The 19,953-nt window shown below is 47.9% G+C and overlaps 1 long non-coding RNA gene across 1 annotated transcript; it reads left to right on the top strand.

Moving 5' to 3' along the window:
* The first annotated feature begins 12,122 nt into the window (after nucleotides 1-12,122).
* LOC118351836 (uncharacterized) lies at nucleotides 12,123-12,762 on the top strand. The gene is made up of 2 exons (XR_004807982.1): nucleotides 12,123-12,182; nucleotides 12,387-12,762. It is a non-coding gene; the product is annotated as an uncharacterized LOC118351836 (long non-coding RNA).
* Nucleotides 12,763-19,953: the final 7,191 nt, after the last annotated feature.

Raw genomic sequence — 19,953 nt, 5'->3', positions numbered from 1 at the left:
TTTCTACACAAGGCAGTGTGTCCCGGAGATGGAGGGGCAGGGAGGTGGAGAGTATTGAAATGAAGCCTGTGCCCTGCTCACCTGTCCCCTGGTGTGGGGCTGTGTCTGAGTTTCCCAGACCTGCTACCAGACTAACGGACTAACAAACTACCACCAACTGGGTGGCTTAAAGCCACAGAAATTTTTCCTCTCTCGTTCTGGAAGCGACAAGTCTGAAATCAAGATGTCAGCTGGGTCTGTGTGGAGGTTCAGAAGGGGAATCTGTTCCATGACTCCCTCCTTCTGATGGTTGCTGGCAATCTTTGGCATTCGTTGGCTGTGGCAGCCTAACTTTAACCTCTGTGTCCATCTCCACACAGCCTTTTCCCTGTTGTGTCTTCTTCTTTTTTTTTTTTTTGTAAGGACACTGATCATGTTGGGTTTGGGGTATAGTCCACCTAACCCAGTATGATCGCTTCTTGACTAACTACATCTACAAAGACCCTATTTCCAAATAAAGTCACATTCTGAGGTTTCTATTAAACATGAATTTTGGCGGGGGAAGTGGGGTTGTAGGGTGACATGCAACTCCTACAGGCTGCATCAACCTGAACGAGAAGGTGCCTTTTAAAATTTGCCGTTGCCAAGCTGTATCCTCTGCCCTTTTTCTAATGTGGGCAAAAGTGCCACTTGAGCTGGCAGGGGTCCAGGAGATCTTCTCTGGAAGCAACCAACCATGCAGGATCAATTAGTTGGCAAGTTTATAAAGCAGAGACCCTGTCTGATGCCTCCTTGGTAATTGTCATAGCTTGTATGGTACCCTGGGCTCCCACAGATGTCTGTTGCCATGACGGTAAAGAAACCTGACAAGAAAACCTCTGATTCCAGATATTACACAATGTATTTTCTCTCCTCTCCTCTCCTCTCCTCTCCTCTCCTCTCCTCTCCTCTCCTCTCCTCTCCTCTCCTCTCCTCTCCTCTCCTCTCCTCTCCCCCTTCCCCTACCCCTTCCCCTTCCCCTTCCTCTTCCTCTTCCTCTTTCTCTTCTCTTGTTCTTTCTCTTCTCTACTTTTCCTTTTTAAAGCATAGGTGAGTAGTCCTTAACCTGTTTCATCCTATAGTTTTCTGCTTCTCTGGTGGTTTGGAAGTCTCTTAAATTCTCATGGGTTAAGTGAGGTAGGTTCTAGTTCATCACTGAGTTATGCAGTGTTTCTCAAAGTGTGCTCCATGGGATCTTAACACCATAAAAATTGTTCCAGGAGAAAAGGATTTTGTGGTCAAAGAGACCTAGGCAACTATGTGTTTACTATGCTCTTCCTGGAGATTAGCAATATCTTATACTGGCTTTATAAAGGTTTTGACAAGTCCTGTAGTGAAGAAACGTATTAAACTTTGTTTAATCTTTGTTTAATCCAGGGTATCTCAAATTAACTTGACAACAGAGTCCTCCGCACCCCTTATTTTGTGAATGAGTAACACCTATTAAAATCCATGGACCTAGTCTCTAAGCAATAAACTCAGAACCACTGGAGAGTGGTTAAGAATATAAATGGTGAGGGGCACCTGGGTGGCTCAGTGGTTGAGCATCTGCCTATGGATCAGGATGTGATCCCAGGGTCCTGGGATTGAGTCCTACATCAGGTTCCCCTCAGGGGGCCTGCTTGTCTCTGTCTCTCTTTCTCTGTGTCTCTCATGAATAAATAAATAAATAAAATATATTTTTTAAAGCATATAAATATTGAAATCAGGCTCAAATTCAAAACTTAGATTCATTAACTTTGGACAAGTAACTAAACCTCTTTGACGAAGTTTCCTCATCTTAAGATGGTGTTAAAATGACACTTCCTTTATAGGATTACTTGAAATAATGTAGATAAAGTACTTAACACAGAACCTGGGATATAGTAATGAATATATTAAACACCTACTGTTAGATTATCATTTATTATTCTATTATTGTACAGTCTTATGGCATTGTGTATCATTCTTACATGTCATTTGAGGGAAATGACAATATTGATTCTAATAAAGAAGATAAAGTTTTCAAAACCCTTATCTTTTTATAAAAATCTACTCTAGAAGGAAAGTTTTTTGTTGTTGTTGTTGTTGTTCTTTTGTTTTCTCAGCTTCTCAGAACTCTGGGGATTGACATTCACCAAATCCAGTTCTTCAGAACCTGAGGAAGTCTCCTTTATGTGTCAATCATTTGTGATTTCTTAGATCAGGAGCCAGTTATGTCCACCTGGAAAAAAATTAAGCCCAAAGTGTCAAAAGAAGTTCTGTATTTCAGAAGGCATTTTTCTAGTTACTGGCTTACCTCTGAGAGTGTTGGGATTGGAGTAGGAGGGAGATAGAGCAAAGAGATCGGGGGGAAATGACTTGACAATTCCTGGGTTCCAGAAGCACCGACCTGTCCTTTTCCGACACATGTACCACAGAAGATGTTACAGAGTCCACTGGCAACTTGAAGAAGGCAGAGCATAGTTTCCAGCACACTGATGCCCAGGAGAATGGAAAGCAAATCATTCCAGAAGATGATATGCTCAGGCTCCTGGCAGGTGGCAGGTCGGCTGGTTGAATAAGTTGTCCCTGCAGGACAGAGGAAGAATGCTAGCCTGGCCTTGAGGGACAGGAAAGGGAGGGAACTGCTACCTACACATATAGAGAAGCATGAGTCTAACACAGGTGCTTACAAAGCTTACAGCATCTTGTTGCTCTCATCTTCATAAAGACAGCAGATTTATTATTGCCCATTGGTTGGAGGGTCGAACATATCATCTTTCCCTCTATTTTTTTTAATTTTTATTTATTTATGATAGTCACACACACAGAGAGAGAGAGAGGCAGAGACATAGGCAGAGGGAGAAGCAGGCTCCATGCACCGGGAGCCCGACGTGGGATTCGATCCGGGGTCTCCAGGATCGCGCCCTGGGTCAAAGGCCCAGGCCAAACCACTGCGCCACCCAGGGATCCCTCATCTTTCCCTCTAATAGCACAACAGCTCAGCAAGGCATTGTAGGTACAGATGTAGCCACACAGGAGAGCATATGGAGAAGCAGGAAATTGTGTGATACAAGATTTTAACTGCTGTACAGATCTTAGAGGCAGTTAGGAGTGGTTAAGAGCTTGGGCTTCAAAATCCCATGGACCTAGGTCCGAATTCCAGCCCCTTCACTATGTTCTAGGTAAGTTTCCTAAATGTTTCCAAACATCAGATTCTTTATATCAAAAATGGGGTTGATGATGGCATTAATTCCATAGTGTGATTGGGAGGATCAGGTAAGGTGTTAGCACAGCCCTTGCCATGTAGTAGGTGATATATTTTAATTAAATCCCAATCATTATTAAGGAAAGGGGAGGTCTGAGGGGTCTCAAGTAACTGGAGAAGACTTCAGAGAGCTGGAGTCACCTGGCCTTGAAGGAGCAGCAGCAGAGGGAAGAGCAACGAGCTGTAAGAAGACATAGTGAGTAAGCAAAAATCATAAGGCAAATTTAGTTGGACAGAGGTAAATGGAATAGGTTTTTCAGGCCATAGTTCATGGGGCTGTGTATTATTTGATATCCCTGTCTCTATCTCTACCTTTACCCATATATCCATATCCATTTCTATTGGGTTCCCAATGAGATCACAAGTTTCTTGAATGCAAAGTTTCATGGCCTTGTCAGCACTTTTACATTTCACAGAAACCCTTTGGCAAATGTCTAAGGGTTGAAGGGCAAAATGGAAATGGGATACTTGTTGGAGGTAAAGGGTGCTGGATAGGATTTGGAAGCGGGTGATGGCAGTCTAGGTGAACAGCAGTGGCCAATTCAAGATATACTGTTGAGGGAGGATTGGTAGGACTTGGTGATGGACTCAATGGAGAAAGTAAGAAAGGAGAAGAAAAAGACGACTCACAGGTTGTAGGTGCCATCTAATGGGCTGGGGATGACCAAGAAAGGAGATTTGTGGGGGAACAGCAAGGGGTTTGGATGTATTAATACTGAAATGCTGTGAGGTGTTCAAGAGACAATTTCAAGAAGGCTATTAGGTATTTGGGTTAAGAATTCAGATGAAAGATCTAGGCTAGAGATAAAGATATTGGGATTATTTACATTTATAGATGGATGGTTCTGAAAGCCATGGGGACAGATGTGATCTGCTAGGGAGACAACACAAAATGAGAAGAGAAGCAGGGTCTCTCTCAGTCTTTGGTGCTGGGTTTCTTATTCCTTTAGGAAAACAAATGGGTATCTCAGGGCCCAGCCATATCAGGATATTTGTGCAACCCCAAGTGTGGTAATTGTCTCTCCAATTAGAATATAAGCACCTTGCAAATAGGCAAGTTGCCTTATCTTTCCTCTGTACTCCTTTCTCACATGATGGTGCCTAGCCAGTACTATGCAGGTCCTCAGCACATACCCAGTTGAATTTAATGATTAAGGTTAAAGAAGTCAAGCTATTGTATTGAATACCACAGATGGATGTAGCTTCATTATAAGCTATTGTATTGAATACCATAGCCACACTAGGGCTCCTTGTCTTGGCCAACCGCCTCCTAGATACTCCTGCTTTGGGAGCAGGTGTGGAGAGAGGAACAAGGGTGTGACTGGAGGTAACTCGCCACATTGCGAGGCAGTCAATACTGAGAGCACATGCTCTTTGTGATTATCAGCTGTATCATCTTTAGGTGGTGGACACTGACCCAAGGCCCACTGACCCAATGCTACTCACTCCATGGTGTTATGCCTGAAAGGGTAGGTATAGGTTCCACTGCCTGTGTCACAGAAGGGGCCACAGAGCAAACCGAGTAAAGAAATGGCCACATGGTACACAGCCTCCACTGTGCCCTGCATGGCCAGAAGCACAGGAAACAGCATCTGCAGTAAAACAATTCAGTGCCATAGTGGGGAGAGGGAGGTGCTGGTGCTTTCTAAAGACGCATTCCCCGAGTTTCCCGGTAAATTGAAGATGCTCTGAATCTTCTCTTGTAGATACCACAATAGTACATTGGTGTTTTGTTTTCCATCCCAAATGCACAGAGCATAGGGTAGGAGAGCTGAGAAACCCTCCGTCCATTCACCTGCCCCAGCTGCAATTCTAAAGAAATGAAATCGTTCACTACAAAATTGTGAGTGGGAAATGCAACTTATTCATCATTGAACTGCCAGCGCCTACCGCCTGCCCACTGCCTGGCACAGAAATGAGGTGTGCTGCCAGTCTCCTCATCTGCGCTCATGGTAGACATCAGTAATCGATTCCAGCACTCTTCCCCACCAGCCCTGGATGAGGCCTCCCAGTCCTCCACAGAACAAGTGGTCCATCAGTTGGTGTTGGCACTCTAAATGGAACCTATTAGCCATCCTGGTGGTGGTGGTGGGTGGTGTTTAGCAAATGTTTGTTGTATGATTGGGTGAGTAAATGGACTTGTTTTTCTAATGGCTGAGTCAGTGACCAACACAGGGCTTTACTGTGTACAAACTCCATAAATACATGTTGACTGGATGGGCAGGTGAGTGTGGCAGTGATGTGAGTGTCAAGGGGAGGTGACCTTCCGGCATATTAGTGCATTAATGAAATGGAACAAAGCTGATGGACTTGTTTGCTTCAAAGTATGAGCTTTTGTCCCTGTTATGTCCATGTTGTGTCTTTCCTACTACAGGGCCCGAGGGAGGGGGACAGCTGGGGCCGAATGGAAGGGCTCGGGGAGCCCCTTGGAGATGGTCCTCAGACAACACAGTGGCTAAGGACCTAGGGAGGGAGCAAGACTGGTGGCTGCAAGAAACGGAGAGGGAGCTTTGGAGCCAAAGAGAGAAGTAAGATGGTGTGTGGACTGGAAGGGCGGTGAGCAGCTGGCTGTGATCAGGGACACCAGGAAGCAGTTTAGCATGTGGGAGAGAGCACGGTCCCAGGAGTCAGGCAGCAGAGACTGAGTCCTAACTCGGCCAGTCTTGCCGTCATTTGGAATGACCAGAGAACCATCTCTGTGTCAGACATCTGGGGTACACAGATGATAAGATCGGGGCCTGGTGCTGAAGAAAGGAGCTTACACTCTTCCTGAGGTTGGCCAGATAATTCCCTAAACGTCCTTTCTGGATCTAAAGTTAAGGCTGTGCAAATATGGGCAGGCCTTGGATTTAATTCATAACAATCTCATCCTGATCCTTAACTAATTATGTGTTTCCAAATAGGATCATTTTCTAAGGTTCTGGACAGACATGAATAATAAGTCCAGCTTCTTTGGGCTTTTCCTTTTCTAGCTGTCAAATGGAAACAAGGTTGCAAAATTTGTAGGGACATTTTGGCAACTTTTTTCTGTCAGTGCTGGACAGGACAAAGGGCAGTGGTTTCAGAGGGCCAGGAGTCAGGAACAGGAAATAAATACATAATGGGCGAACTTCGAGTGTCAGCCTCTGTTCTTCATGGGGCCATGGAAGAGTGTATCTGTGGAAGTGCTTTGGGAGTAAGATCTCCAACATCCCTTCCGGCCTGAATCTCAGCTCTGTGATGTGTTGCTCCATTGGCTACTGGGGAAATAAGAAAGCCAGAGGATGGGAGAGTCCTTGACTTTCCTGTAGACGGCCGAGAGAAACAGCCCACAAAACCCAGCAGGCTGGTCTAACGGAGCCATCACAAATGGCTCTCTCCACCCCTCTCTCCAGGCTTGTTTTTCTTGGGATCTCCTGCAGCAGTCCCCATTTCTGTTGGCTAGAGCCCTACGGAATATCAATGTGCTTTATTTAAAAAAAAATTTTAAAAGATTTTTTATGTTTATTCGTGAGAGACACACAGAGAGAGGCAGAGATGTAGGCAGAGGGAGAAGGAGGGGCCCTGCAGGACTTGATCCTAGGACCCTGGGATCATGACCTCATCCAAAAGCAGATGCTCAACCACTGAGCCACCCAGGTGCCCCTATTTAAAAAAATATATATATATTTTCATTAGAGAGAGCATACACAAGAGAGCAGGAAGGGGCGGGAGACCGAGAGAATCTCAATCAGGCTGCACACTCTGTGCAGAGCCCAATGTGGGGCCTGATCCCAGGACCCTGAGACCATAATCTGAGCCGAAATCAAAAGTTGGATGCTTAACTGACTGAGCCACCCAGGCACCCCTAGATCATTGTGCTTTAAAAGGAGGGTACTAGACATTGGTCAATAGCCTATCCTTCAGAGGAGAGACAGCACACAGCTTTGCAAATAAGCCCTTGTGGGGTGGGTGTGGGGGAGGGTAAACATTCCGTGGATCCCACAGCACTTACCACACATCTGTGAGCACAGCAGTCCCCTCTGCCTTCTCTCAACAGCATTAGCGCTCGCACCATTACCTGTGGCAAAGGAAATGCTTTTGGAATAAGGGGAACGTTACCTTTTTAGAACAAAGTTTTGAGGTGTCTCCAGCTACCAAAAAATGTCTAATGATTTTTCATTGACTGCAAGATACAACAGCAGCCCTGGAGTTTGTACATGAGCCCTTTGTGGCGGGGTCTTGCCCGGCCACCAGAGCCTCTCACCTCTCCATCATCGAGACCTCTGCGCTCCCAGGCTAGGGCCAGGACTTTGCCTCTGGGCCTTGGAATATCCCCTTGACCCTTTGCCATGAGGTCAACTCCTATTCACCCTAAAAGGGCCAGTTCACGTGTTGACTCCTGTGGTAAGCTGAACAACGGCCCCTCAAAGGCACATTCACTTCTTAATCCCAGGACCTGTAAATATTACCTTATATTAAAAAAAGGATGATGCGGTTGGGATCTTTGTAGGAGGAGTTTATCCTGGTTTATCTGGGTGGGCCCTAAATACAATCACACGTATCCTTATAAGGGAGGCAGAGGAGTTTTTTTTTTTTTAAATATTTATTTATTTATTTATTTATTATTTATTTATTTATTTATTTATTTATTCATAGAGACAGAGAGAGAGAGGCAGAGACACAGGCAGAGAGAGAAGCAGGCTCCATGCAGGGAGCCCGACGCGGGACTCGATTCCCGGTCTCCAGGATCACGCCCTGGGCTGCAGGCGGCGCTAAACCGCTGCTCCACTGGGGCTGCCGCAGGAGGAGTCTTGAGGAGCTTTGAGGGTCGAGAAGGCGACGCGGAGATGAGGGCGCAGATTGGGGCGGTGAGTTCAGAAGCCAAAGAACGCCAAGGGCTAGCGCCAGAAGCTGGAGGGGGCGGAGAATGGGTTTTCCCGGAGGGCCCAGAACGGGGCCCTGGCAACACAGTTACTGGGCCTCTGGCCTCCAGGCAGCGCGAGCTTACGTTTCTGATGTTGTCAGCCACCAGGTTGTGGTGATTTGCCACAGCAGCTGTAGGAAAACTACACATCTCCTCTTTGTCGTTCTCTGTGACCCCGCCCAGCAGAACGAGTCACTCCTGCCCTCACACCTGCCATCTGTCCTGTCGCGCTGAGCCCAGGGCATCCTGCTCCTCGTGGCCGGGCACGGAGGTCCGGGTCAGCGCTGGCCACCAGGGTGCCACCACGGATTCGGGACCGTGCCAGGGAGGGGAAACTGTGATGACCCACTGTTCCTTCTGGAGGTGCGGGGCCGAGAACACGCACCCCTGGCTTGACGGGCCGGGGCCAGGAACAAGAACCAGACAGGTGATGGATGAACCTGGCGCCGACAAAAGATCGCCTGGCCCTGAAGGAGGCTGGGCAGCCGTGCTCGCCCTTGCAGGCGTCCGGGAAACCGTCCCCTGGGGAATGTGTGTCCATGTGCGGTTGGTGCTAAACATGATCATTTCCTGTTTCCCACCCGAGAGTATCCTTTCACCTGCTAGTCTGAAGTGGGGTGAGGCAAGCTCACAGGCCTGCCTTTAGAGGTGAGGCAGGTCATTTTCGGTCAGAAAATGTATCCTGGTCGAATAGGGAATGGTGGGCACTGTAGAGAATGGGGTGGGGGTGCAAGCAGAACACACCCTGACCAGAACTGCCCCCCCCCCCCCCCCCCCCCCCCCGCCCCGCACTGCTGCTCGGAGCTGTCCCTGTCGTCTGTCCGGGGCATCGTTTGAACGTCAGCCCAGAGACCTGCATTCTACCCCTTGCCGTGCCATACACTAGCTCTGTGGGCTGGATCCAGGCTCACCTCTCTCGCCTCTTCATTTTTTTTTTTAATTTAATTAATTTATTTATTTATGATAGTCACAGAGAGAGAGAGGCAGAGACACAGGCAGAGGGAGAAGCAGGCTCCATGCACCGGGAGCCCGATGTGGGATTCGATCCCGGGTCTCCAGGATCACGCCCTGGGCCAAAGGCAGGCGCCAAACCACTGCGCCACCCAGGGATCCCGCGCCTCTTCATTTTTAACCTATAAAAGGTAGAGGGATTACAATATTGACATCGAAGTTTCTTCCTAGTTCAGTGATTCAGTTCCTAGGTGCCTTATACAGGGTGCATTTTTTTCTTTTGATTGGAGAATTTATTGTGGGAGCCCTTTCTCTCTAGGAGCCGAGGAGGTGAAGTTATTAAGGGCCTATTCGCCCTCTCTTTCCCTCTCCCCTCCTGGTTTTCTACCTCATTTTCTTCCCCCCCAACAACGATATCAGTCAGATTACGTAGTTGAATTCTTAACCCCAGAGGAGAGGACTATTCGAAGTACCAGACTTGCTGGTACTTCCTGCAGACCTCATGCAAATTATTGAATGACTGTGTGCCCTGAACTGTTTTATGGCATGAATAAAGCATATTAAAGTTCTCAGGAAAAGCTTGACTAGTATAATGGGTGTGTGTGCTTCCCATTTATTCAATGAACATATTTCTTTTTTTTTAAGATTTTATTTATTTATTAATGAGAGACACACACAAAGAGAGAGAGAGAGAGAGAGAGAGAGAGAGAGGCAGAGACACAGGCAGAGGGAGAAGCAGGCTCCATGCAGGGAGCCCGACATGGGACTCGATCCCGGGTCTCCAGGATCCCGCCCTGGGCTGAAGGCGGTGCTAAACCACTGAGCCACCCGGGCGGCCTGTATTCAGGCATATTTCTTTAAATGAAGTGTTTTCACCAAATTCTCAGATTTTCAAAGTCATCTCTAGGTAACTCAGTGCTGGGATCTAGAGCTGATGAGAACCTTCCAGGTAGGAAGAGAGAGGCCAGGGCCCCTGGGCTGCCCTGGTGGTGGTGGTGGGGAACTGCAGTCAGCTTTGGGTCTCAGGTTCCTGTACACTTGTATCCTGGAAGCTGGTATAACACTTCTTTTTGTGAGCTGCTTTTCCTAGTTCTGATAACTCTTCTGGCATCGGGAATTACTTCTGCTCTTCGCTGGGCTTTGGAGGACTCAAAGTTCCCTTGGGTCAAATGGGAGGACCAGCTGGAGACTGTGTGGTGAGGGTACAGTCTGGGTCCATGGGAATCACCGTAGAGGACATGAGTGCTAACTAAGTCTCTCTGAGCACCCTCTGAGGAGCACAGTTTGGTGCTTGGAGCAAGCCAGGCTCTAAGGTCAGGCTCAGAATACACTGATGGCTTCAGGCCAGGTGGTCATAACTTGATGTCACCCACTCATGCTTCTTTCAACCTCCAGTGGCCACTTATTCCTCTCTCTGACCTCATTTCTATGCTCTCTCCTCAACCTTTCTGAGCTGGCTCTAGCTACTCGGTTTTCTGGATGATTCTGGAACTCTCAAGCACATTCCCAGTTCAGGGCCATAGAACATGCCATTCCCTCTGTTTGGAATGCTCTTACCCCACTTATCACCATGGCTTATTCTTCTCTTCATTCAAGTGGCTGCTCAAACACACCTCCTCACATTGCATTATGCTGTTTTTTCTTGACTATTTTTCTTCCTAACACTTTCCACCTGACATCATATTATACAGTCAATTATTCATGGTTTTTCTCTTCCCCACTAAGCACTAAGAAAGCAGGAATTTTGTTGGCTTTTTTTCCACTGCTGTGTCCCTCATGCCGAGAACAATGCTAGCACGTAGTGGGTGCTCAGTAAATGCTTGTGGGTGAAGTATTCAAAGGAAAGAAGCTGCTTGTCAGTGTGGTGTGCAAGGTCATCTGGAATTTTGCCTTAGTCTGCATTCCAGCATCATTCCCTTTGCTTTGTCACTTAAGCAGCCCTGGCCCTGCTGCAAGGAGCTGCACGTTTCATGCATTGAGATGCATCTCAATCTGTGATGCTCCTATTCGCAAACTGCTTCCTCTGCCTGGAACACCCTCCTTCCTTCTCTGCCTGACAAACAGCTACTCATTCTATACAGGACAGCACAGACACCTTCTTCTCTGGGATGCCTCTCTTGGTTCCTAAAGGTAAATTGTTTCCAATTTTGCAGACCCTGGGCTCCACTGCAGCAGGGACGTACCCCATCGGGCTGGATTATTGATGTGTTTGGCCATCTCCCTTGGAGACCGCCCAGCCAAGAGCCCAGGGCACACCTCGCAGCGCCCCGGATGCCTGGCCGGCCCGCCCCTGACCCTTGCATGGTAGTGGGTGCTGTGATCCCTCGCTCCCTGAAATGTTCTCAGCTTTTCTCCTTGCCTCTTTTTGGCTTCGCCTGAGACTTGCCAAGTGTTCTTGCTCAGTCTCCTTCCCACGCTTTCCTCTTCCTTGGAGTCTTTGAATGGGGTTCTGACCTGGCTTCCTTTCTCCTCTCATTCCACTCATGAGCCCTGGGTGGGCCCTTTGCCTCTGGGGTTCCTCATCACCTCCCGCAGTGGTTCTCCATCTGGCCTCTCTCCTGGTCTCCAAGCGGAGCCAAGCTTCCTCTGATCCCTCAGGGGAATGGGGAATCTCTGCCTCCCTCAGGGATCTACCCCATATACCCCCACCGTCTCCCCAGGTGCCTGGAGCAAACTGGGACCACTCTCTCCCCCCACCCCCTAGCATCTTCAGCATATCAGCTCCACCTTCTAATTTAGCGCCAGTGCACCCTCCTCTCTCCAACCCCAGCGCCCCCATTTTAGTGTGCCTTGGAGCTGGTACGGGTGAAGGCACAGAATGGACACTGAAGACTGAACAGCAAAAGAAGGAAAATAAAGAAGAAAAGTGGGAAAGAAAAAGAGGAGAAAGGGCCTGAGTCAGGATCCACTCTGCTTTCCTGACAACCAGGCCATGTTTTCCCTCTGGCTCACTCTCTCCCAATAAACGTCATGAGATCCTGCTATTGGGGAATCTAAATTCCCTCAAGGTGCTTGACCTGACTCCCTTCAACAGTTTCTGCATTTGCTTATTTCTATCTTGAGAGAAGTTGGGTGCTGATGGGCCTATAAATCCTCCAGGTGAGGAGAATGAGGTCAAGGGGAGTTCAGCGTTTGCCTGGTGGAGGGGCTGACAAGTGCAAGCCGGCCCTGTGGTCCTGCGGGGATAAGCAAGGTGGGGGCTGGAGAGGAGGAGCTGATAGTCTGAGCCAGGGAAGGGGGCAGATTGCATTTTACTGGCTGCCAGGTTATGTGCGGGGTGTCCTGTCTATGTTCTCATTTCAGGTTCTCTGCTTCGAAATGGCGTGATTCTCCTTTTACTGAGGCTCAGGGAGCGGCAGACTCATGCTTTGATCAAGGTCTTTCAGATTCCTAAGCCAGGAAGGGCTCTAAGCTGAGACACAGACAAGCTTTGCCCTCAGGTATTGCTGATTTAAATGGAAAGGCCCAGCCTCTGCCATCATGGGGGGACAGGTGGTCACTGTGTCTACTGCTGTGTGGGGAGAAGAGCAGGAAGGGAGATGGTCACCTTGTTCTGAGGGTTCTTTGTGCCTGGTGCATGCAATCATCCATTTGCTGAGTATCTACTCAGTACCTAAAGGTGGGGGGCTAAATCCAGCAGGTTGCCTGTCTTTATAAATAAAGTTTTACTGGAACAGTAGCTACCCTCATTTGTTTATGTATTGTCTGTGGCTGCTTTTGCCCTTTGGTGGCAGAGGTGAGTGGTTGAAACAAGACCTCATGGCCTACAAAGGTGGAAATACTATCTGGCCTTTTACAGGAAAAGGTTGCCAACCCCATAATTTTGCCAAGGGAAGCCTTGATGGGATGTTGAAACTGATGAACCCGACAAATACTCGGTTATTGTGCTTTTTATAGTGTATCTCTCATGCTATTACCCAGCTCATATTAAACTCTGGTCTAAGCCAGCACTTTGCTAGGTAGGCACTTAGAGGACCAAGGTGAATGGGACCTGAGCTGTTTTCTCGAGGGGATCATAGCCCACTGGGGGAGTACATAATTAGATGCTTATAGTACCACATGCCAAGTGTTTATGTATCATGCATTGTGGGGGACAGAAGGAGAGAGCTAGCCATGCTCTGGGAAGGTGGGTGCAAGATAACATGATTGCTTTGTGACTTGCAAAGTAGCTAAGCCTCATTCTTACTAAGAGTCCAGCTCCAAGAAGGCCGTGGAAAAACCAGAACAGGTCTGTAATCTGGGCAGGCTCCAGCACCCGCCCATTGGGAAAGTACAGTAGGAGGTTGGCGATGATGGTCATGATGGCCAAGGCCAAGAGCTGCATGCCCGTACCCCTGGAGCCCATCTCAGAACACATGGTGAATCTTCCCTGGAAGGGAGAGAGAGAACAACTAATGCCAGAAAGCTGCCTGGTCCAGCCACTGCAGACCCAGGAGGGGGTGCACCAGCCTCAGAGCCCCAAGAGCGAGATGCCGAGCCCAGCTCCCCCACTGGACTGGGGAGCTGTCTCCCCTCTCTGGGCCTCAGTTCCCCCCATAAGTAAGGAAAATATCGACCTCACAGATGGTGGTGTGTGGACGAAAGGAAGTATAGTAAATGTGAAAGCATCTGATTTATAATAGATAGTTCAGCAGGCTTTCTTTAAAGGATTGGGGGACTGAGGTAATGTTTCGGAACTGGCTGTTACCCTGTTCTGGTTCTTTCACCCACTCCCTGGGGAACTCCCCTAGTGATTATGGATTTAGGTCCTGGATCTAAATCTTGGCTCCCTCGCTTAGCAGCTGTGTGACCATGACCTTGGGCAAGTTATTTTATATCATTCCCCTTAACTTCCTCATCTGGAAAGTGGGACTGACCATAGCACTCACCTTGTAGGATGGTTGACAGGATGAAAATAAGATGATATATTCAGAACGTTCTCATACAAAGCTCTCAGTGAGTGGCAGCTACAGAACAAACAACTAAGGGGTTCGGAATGATCTTGGCCTCTCATTTAGGTGGAAAATTTCCTTCCTCATTCTCTTTGTCAATATCAACCCTGGAGATTTCTGAGAAGCTGGGTGGAGGCCTGCGGAAAGAGGAAAGGTTTTGCATCTTGCTTTTCTTTTTTCTCTCTCTGTACCCGATGTTTCTGAGTATAAGTGAGTTGGAACAAACTCAGTATCTCATTTGCTGAGTGAAGGCTGCTGGAGAAGCTTGCAACGCTGGTACTCCAGGGCTCTGGAACGTGTGTCTCTGTGACCCAGGGAGGGGTTCCTATTTCTATTTAGGTGGTGCCTTCTTTTCTTTTCTTTTCTTTTTTTCTTTTCTTTTCTTTTTTTTCTTTTCTTTTCTTTTCTTTTCTTTTTTTCTTTTCCTTTCCTTTCCTTTCCTTTCCTTTCCTTTCCTTTCCTTTCCTTTCCTTTTCTTTTCTTTTCTTTTCTTTTCTTTTTTAGGTGGCATGCTCTTAACACTCCTTTGTGCCCATTCTTGACTCATGCCTGAGATTAATGGGCTCATGAATAGTATTTCATTTACATTTACCACCTCGGTCCCCAGACACAGAGGCCTGATGCCACCACTGACCCTTCTCACGGGGGCAGCCTGGAGCAATTTGCAGAGCCAGGGCCCTCGCTTGGGGGACAAAACCGAGAATGTCCAGCCTTAGCTTTCCACTCCCACAGAAGAGCCAAAGTTACTAAGAAACAATGCCTTAAGCAGGATGATAATGCTTGGGGCTTTATTTCTATCTGATATCCAAATCCACGGCTGCAGAAAGCTGATGCCTGGATGGGGTGCTGCCTCTGGCTCCTCTGTGTGGATGAGGGAGACGGAGACTGCTGACGCCACTCCCCATTACGATCAACAACAGTAGTTGCAGTGAGAATGTAATGCTTAATGGGAAATGACCCTTTATGATAGGCAACAACGACACACACAGCTGCGGCTCCTCACCCTAGACACATGCCTGACGTGATTTCATTCAATCCTCAGAACATCCACCGTGAGGTAACAGCTTTATAACTGCAGGAGGAAACAGGCTCGTAGAAGTAAAGTAAGATTCCAGGGTCTTACTGATCTGGTCACTTACTGATCTGTCACTCAAATATAGGTCCGCTCATTTTCACCTGGAATCATGCCTAGGTGGCACGCCTTAGGGCAGCTGAGTCAGCACCAAGAGCATCGTTGAGACTCCTGGCATCCCATAGAAGGGTACCAAGCCCAAAGCCCCCCATTTCTCTTTGATGCCTGGATGTCACAGCTCTTGCTGCAATGAATACGGCTGTCCTAACTCTCCAGGAAAATTGTAGATCTTCTGAAGAGGAAAGGGAGGGTGAGGGGTGGGGCCTGGGGCCACATGTGGAAAGGGGAGCCATGTAGCACCCAAGGTGGACACTCAATTAAAGCAGCGAGAAGCCCATTGTTCTCTTGGGGCCCGGCAGAGAATGTTAAAGCGGCTAAGGCCTCTTGGAAATCCAGGCCCTTCATTTCCTAGGAAGCACGGCCCCAGAGAGTCCTAACTACTAGCTGAAGGTTAGATGCTACGTAGTTGGAAATAGTAGCAAAAATAGCTGCCAGTCACGTTCACAGGCTTCTCTCATTTCATTCTGCAATAGTCCAACAACAGACACATCATTGTTAGACCTGTTTTGCTCATTTGCTGCTGAACATTCTGAGGCTCCGAGAAGCTAAGGAACTTGTCTGAGGTCACACAACTTGCAATGGGGCAGCTCATCTTAGTCTGTCCAGTTACCATAGCTTTGGGCCTCAACATGCTTAGCAGGTGGGAAAATCACAAGCCCTTGAATTCCTTAGTCACAGACTTCCTACTAGAAATTCTGTCTCATACTCCCCGTATGAGTACAGCATCTCATACTTGTCAGACGATGACACCCTAAATCTGGTTTGGACAGCATAGTTGCTGCATTGGGCTCTTAGGCCAACTGTGTAGCACCAGGCTGTGGGGATGTGCTTTCAACCCGAATCCTGCCCATTCCTAAGCACAGACACACAGACATACCCATCAGCCCAGTACCTGGTCGGTGGGGGCTTGGGGCACAGATACACTGGCAGCCTCTTCTGGGCAAGGCGCCCAGGCGCTGCCAGGCCAGTGGTGGTGAAGGGGCCCTGCAAGCCATGTGGCAGTTCCAGAGAGCCTTCCAGCTCAGTCTGTCTGGATCCTTCCCCCTTTTAGCAGGTATCCACCTCGCAGGGCAGTGTGGTTATAGCCACCTGGTCCTCCCTAAAGTCTTCCAGATGAGGAGGTCCCTCATCTCTTCAGGGGCAGAAGCCCTTTCCGGGCCCCTCTGAGGCCTCCCAGCATGATGGCACATTGGACTTTGAGAGGCACAGGCCTGCTTCCTGTCTGGCTCCACCTCTGTCCTGCTCCACCAGGCTGGAAAATGGCTCATATCCCCCCAGTAAGGACCAGCACTGTCTCCACTGCCAAGTGGCCCTCAGGGATGGGCCTAGTCACCTGGCTGCAAAGGCACTTGCGTTCTGCTCCTCTCTCTGGGTCACTCCTGATAACCTCTGAAAAGTTTCCCTGGTAGATCTATTTCCACTCAGCTGGGACAGGAGGAGGGGTGGGGGACGTGGTTGCTCTGGATGTTGGCAGGCAAGACGGGCCCACCAGCCCTGTGTGTACTTGTGAGGAAGGGCCTGCATTATGGACTGGGGGGTCAGAGCATCACCTGGCCATCTTGTCTTCTCAAATATCCCCTGCTCAAAGCCTCAGGGCTGTTGACTGGTCATACCTCATATAGATGGGTGGTGGGGCCTCCTGACCGTGCTTCAGCCTCCTGATTGGACTTGGTCTCTCAGCCAGTCAAGGAAGAGAAATGGATGGGCCTACTCTCCCTTCTCAATCCTCCCCCCTGCCCCTGAAGCTGTGGCGAGAGACAGATGAAGTGTAATCACTTGGGGCACAGTGCCAGGAACGTGGTCACCCAATTGCCCAGTGGGAAGAGCCCCAGTGGCTCTGCTCCCCTTCTGTTTTGGCTTTCCCAGCCAGGTACCACTGGAGGCTGTGGAAGACTGCAACGTCCTCTCTGTCTTTGGGCTTGCTGCCACCCCTTCTGGCCCATGAGAACACACTTCCCTTTAGCAACCCGTGAAGTTTTACATTTCCTACACATAACGACTGCCCAAGTGCTGCTAAGCCCCTGAGAAAGTGGAACGGGGGGTTCTCTAATGAGACACTCTCAAGGCCTAACTATGTCATCATCTGTAACTACAGTGTTAACAAAGTGCTTTTCTGGGCTGCGCCTATGCTCTTTTCTTGGCGAGCCCAAGAGGCTGTCGGCATATTATTTTTTCCTCATTATTCAGATGGGGAACCAGGATCAGTGAAGATCTGAACTGCCCAAGGTCGGTGCAACCAAGAGAGCACTCAAGGGTCTCATTTTTGTGCTCTTCCCATGGCACTGAGAGAGCTTCTGATCTGGGGCTGTCCCACCAGAGTAGATTATGGGTCCTTGAATCTACTGTACACTGCTTGTCGCCTACAGAAAGCTCCTGGACAGGCTGCCTTCCATGGAAGGTAGCACTCAAGCCAGGGCAGGGCGTGAGGGTTGGGGCAACTTTCAGTAAAGATGTGGCTTTATCTGGCCCCCACATTGGCCTGGTAGAGGTGGCGCTTGGAAGATTTTCACTTCCATGCTGCCAAACGTCTGTACTATTTGATGCCTTTTAACAAGAGTACACCATTCTTAAGGATCAAAAACAATGCAGACATCGTCCAAAGCATAGCCTTAGCGTCATTCCCTGACGAATGTGCTTCTAGGAACAGACAAGGAGAGATGGGGAAGTTTCGCTTGAGCTTTGCGTAGAGGTAATAGGGTAAAAATGTCAAGCAGGCCAATAAAGTATAGGTGTTATACTTAGACACATATGCATACAATAATTCACATTCTTAAATCAAGTTTTCTGATTTATAAAGAGATCTCAAATACATTTCATACAGTAGCCCTGTGAGAGAGGTATTCTTTCATAGAGGAGAAACCTGACCTTCAGAGAGAATTAAAAAATTGCCCCAAGTCTTACAATTAATAGATGGAAGAGGAAGCCTTGCTCACCAACATATGAGTATTATACACATTCTTCTTTACATGTGTACATACGTACTTACATGTACCTGTGATTTTATGTCAGCATATGAAACGTAAGGCACACTCACAACTGTTTGACTTTTTGAAACATTGTGCGGTGATGTGCTTATCGGGTCTGCCCCTCTGGTCCCCAGAATCCTGGCAGCAATGGTCTGCCCTGTCCAGATATTGATTATGACAACCAGAGGGACCTTACAGGGATTGCAGAAAGATTTTGTGGATGTGATTATTAGTGTAAACAAATACATGCAAGGCTATAACTGAGTTCTATATAGAGTTTTCCTGCATCTCCAGTTCCATCTCACTACAAGAGTGTTGTAACTGCTCAGCGGGGGAGGTGGTTTCAATGGGGTCCAGTTTGAGCTTTCTCTTCTCCCATGCCCTGTTAATCCTCTCCTACATTTTTCATGCTGCTCATGCATTATGCTGCCGAATAGCACAAAGACTTTGGACACTAATAACCTTGCTCTGCCCCTTACTAGTTGTATGTATTTGGGTAGATTACTTAATTTCTCTGTATTTCAGTCTCCTTATCTCTAAAATGGGGATCACAATAATAGCAGGATGATCTCATAACTTGTAGGGCTATGGTGAAGATTACAGGTTCCTAGCACATGCAAATACTATTTGTCAATAGAGAGGTAGTAGTCACAAAACATCATGGGACAGTGCTTGATGTAGAGTAAATGCTCAATAAATGCCACCCAGTTATATTGTGCTAGGGAGCACCGAGTGCCGAGCCCTAAACTGCACTCTCTGAGGACATGTTTAGGATCACCATGATCCAAGGCCTTGCCAAGGTGGGGGCTTCCCTCTACCAAACCCTGTGCAATGCTGACACCTGACCATGGCCCTGGGAACAGCCACTGGTACTGATGTTCTCTGTAGCTCTCTAGTCTGCATTTCTGGGGTCTTGGTTACATGTAGTGTCCTTGTGGGGAGGGGTGGTAAATGCCCTGTGGCAGGAGAAGGAGCTCCTTGGTGAAGATTCAGACTGAAAATGGCTACTGTACCGTGTGGAGCCATGAATACTGGGACAGCTCCTGGCTAAATATCCTCTCCCTCCATCTTTGAGACAACCCAAAGAATATTCCTATTGATGCCATAAAAGGTCAATTTTGGGTGGAAGAATTTAAGTTAAGAGCTATATAGGGCAGCCCTGCTGTCCCAGTGGTTTAGCGCTGTCTTCGGTCCAGGGTGTGATCCTGGGGACCCGGGATCGAGTCCCACATCGGGCTCCCTGCGTGGGGCCTGCTTCTCCCTCTGCCTGTGACTCTGCCTCTCTCTCTGTGTGTGTCTGTCATGAATAAATAAATAAAATCTTAAAAAAAAAGAGCTATATAGACTCTGGATCCATATTGGTTGATTTCTTCTTTCTTTCTTTCTTTCCTTTTTTTTTTTTTTTTTTGATTTCTTATTTCATCTCTGCCACTAAGTTGCTGCATGATCAGAGCTAGTTACAAGCCTCTCCTTCCCTCAGTTTTCTCATCTGTAAAATGGGGATAATAATAATAATATTTTATCTCCCAGGTTGTTGTGAGGATTAAATGAGTTCATATGTGTGAAGTACTTAAAACCATGCTTCCGCAGAGTAAACACTATGCAATTTACTATTAAACATGTAGAGTTAGCCCCCAGAAGAGTTATGGTTTAAGACTATAAAGGATCTAGTATTTGGTGAGCACCCTGTAACCAAGCACTGGGAACTTTATAACTTGTTCTATCAATTAAAAGAGTCTCAGCCCATGGCAGACACTGTTATAGAATCACCAAATCCTGTT

The sequence above is a fragment of the Canis lupus genome, chromosome 21 (assembly GCF_003254725.2).
Source record: "Canis lupus dingo isolate Sandy chromosome 21, ASM325472v2, whole genome shotgun sequence".
NCBI lineage: Eukaryota > Metazoa > Chordata > Mammalia > Carnivora > Canidae > Canis > Canis lupus.
The sequence above is the reverse complement of the archived record's forward strand: the minus strand, read 5'-3'. Positions and strand labels throughout refer to the sequence as shown.